This window comes from Petaurus breviceps, unplaced genomic scaffold (assembly GCF_028583685.1).
Source record: "Petaurus breviceps papuanus isolate PSGF00001 unplaced genomic scaffold, PetGlider_PUasm1.0 77, whole genome shotgun sequence".
Taxonomy (NCBI): Eukaryota; Metazoa; Chordata; class Mammalia; order Diprotodontia; family Petauridae; genus Petaurus; species Petaurus breviceps.
In genome coordinates this window covers 8,391,181-8,393,741 of record NW_027186492.1, presented here as the reverse complement: position 1 = coordinate 8,393,741, position 2,561 = coordinate 8,391,181, and the positions used below count along the sequence as shown (strand labels likewise).

Genomic DNA, 2,561 nt, shown 5'->3' with positions numbered 1-2,561 from the left:
AATTTGATTAAGAGCACAGGGATTTCTCCAAGGATACTATATGAAAAAGACTTATCGGAGAGAAAAACATGTAAGTGAAGAAATTAAGGAAAAAGAAAAACTACAAAGGACAGATGTGAATCGCCACAATGCACCGAGGAGTGACAGATCTTTTTAACCAAAGGGCACATAGGGTTTGATCAAGTTAAAGATATTTGAAATGGCTTAAGATACTTCTTTACGAGAAACTACCTTCGTGGTTAAGGAATAAGTAGGAAACAAAACTCTGGCTCCTTGCCGTGCCATTGTTTTCCACAATGCCGTGACTCGGATTCGAACCGAGGTTGCTGCGGCCACAACGCAGAGTACTAACCACTATACGATCACGGCGAGCCACCGGAGCGCTACAAGAACATATTCCTTCCAGTATTTCTTTACAGCTATTTCATCATCCGTTCCAGTCTTGCTCTTTTCAAGTGTACTGAAGGTTACTGTAAAAAAAAATCATTCTTAGCTATCAAGGAGCATCCCATGGTCCCTATTCCCCGCCCTGCTCATAGCGGTGCAACTAAAGCCAGCCCTTGAAGCCCCCTCCCCTCTAGGACAGAGTGATATGAAACCTGTCGGACCTGGGAACACGAAGTGTAAGAGAGAGAAAGAACAAATGTTTCTGAAACACCTGGTATATGGGGGCAGGAGGAGGGGAAGAGAGAGAAGCGCTACAGGATTTAAATTCCCTTCTGGAACCTGGTAGGGAAAAGACACACACACAAATAACTATGATACAGAATATTGCATGATTAATTCTCTTGTTGAATTAATGAGTAAATGGGTCAGTGAGTCAAGAAGCATCTATTAAGCATGTGAGTAACTGTGTTAGGGGCTGGGGATACAAGCTCCCCCCATCCCAAACAAAACAGCCCCTATCCTAAAGCAGCTCATAGGCTAACGGAGGCTGGGGGGAGGGGAGGGAGGGTATAACACGCAAAGACTTATGCAAGCCAAGCTATAGATAGGATAAAACTGGAGATAATCAACAGAGGGAAGGCACTAGCATTAAGGGGGGTCAGGAAAGGCTTTTTTGTTGGTTGGATTTTAGCTTGGAGTTGAAGGCAGATGAGGGGAAAGAGTTCTATGCATAGGAAGAGAGGCACTAAAAATGCCTGGAATCGGGAGATGGGGTTTCTTATAGGAGCAGCAAGAATGACGGTGTCAGAGGATGGTTTAGGGCTTGGGGGAGGGGGGAGGTGGAAGGGGGAAGGCGTAAGGTGTAAGAACACTGGAAAGATAGGAGCGGGACAGGTTGAGAAGGGGTGTAAAGATGAATGAATGAATAAAGCTGGAAGAAGCGCACAACAAAGTGCTCCTTCCCAGAGGTGTGAGCAAGGAAGTTCGTGGCCAATTGGAGTAAAAAAGGTTTACTTTGGGGAGGCGGCACGCTCACGCCCTGCCATCTCATACATACACTCGCCTTCAGCAAAAACGCACCCCAAAGCTGCTCGGGCAAATCACAGTGGGGACGTGGAGGCTTCCGTGGACGTGGGAGGGGACGCCCCCGAGACAGCCCACGCTTCCACGTGGCAGGGGCTGAGTAAGGTTTCTCTGCCCCGCCCCCGCTTCCAAGGAGCATGATCACGTGGAAGGGTCGCTTCCCGCCCCCGCCAAGCGTTCAGTGCGGGCTGGGGGCATAGGGGGAGACCAGAGAGAGTCCTCCTCTCCCAAAGTCACCCTCATCTCTTTTCCAGGATGGAAGCGTTCCAAGTAAAAGGTCTTCCCAGACCCAGACCCCAAAGTTCCTCCGGGGCGCGAAAGGGGAAGACCCCGGTGGCCAGAGGAGGAGGCACGCCCGCCAAGGCCGAGCAAGAACCGAGCAAGGAGAAGGGAGAGTCGCGCGCCTGCGTGTTGCAAAGAGCGGGAGGAGGAAGCTGTAACCAGAAACACAGCAATGACCTATCAGATATACGTCAGTGGTGCAGGGGCGGGGCCTCAGACCTAGAAAAGGCTGAGTGACAAATTTTATTGCCAGCTCCCTGGTAGCTTGCCGTGATCGTATAGTGGTTAGTACTCTGCGTTGTGGCCGCAGCAACCTCGGTTCGAATCCGAGTCACGGCATTGTGGAAAGCAATGACACGGCAAGGGGGTTTGAGTTTTTTATCTCATGATATTTTACCCTAATAATCCCATATTGACCAGGCTCCGGGAGAGGAACCCCAACCCAGAATCACCGTGACGGCTGAACCTCCGGAAAACCATAAGAGAGGGAGAGAGAAAAAATAAAAAGCTATTAAATTGACGCGTGGTAACCACATGTTCCTAGTGGGCAATGACCGAGTTCCTTTTGCATATATTTACCAGTGCTCTATTCTCAACAAGAGATTTCAAACTCTGCTGAAGGCAGAGACTTGTTTTGGCTTTATATCCTCAAGGCCTAGCACAGTTCCTTTCACATATTAGGCGCTTAATATATGCTTGTTGGATAGGACTGGATCCCATATACCTCCCACAAGTACAGACACTGGATGGATGGATGGATGGATGGATGGATGGATGGATGGATGGATGGATGGATGGATGGATGGATG

General features: G+C 49.1%; 2 non-coding genes across 2 annotated transcripts; one reads left to right on the top strand and one right to left on the bottom strand.

The window, feature by feature from the left end:
- Positions 1–297: 297 nt before the first annotated feature.
- On the bottom strand, positions 298–369 carry TRNAH-GUG (transfer RNA histidin (anticodon GUG)). Its single transcript has one exon. It is a non-coding gene; the product is annotated as a tRNA-His (tRNA).
- A 1,650-nt stretch (positions 370–2,019) lies between these two features.
- TRNAH-GUG (transfer RNA histidin (anticodon GUG)) lies at positions 2,020–2,091 on the top strand. The gene has a single exon. It is a non-coding gene; the product is annotated as a tRNA-His (tRNA).
- Positions 2,092–2,561: the final 470 nt, after the last annotated feature.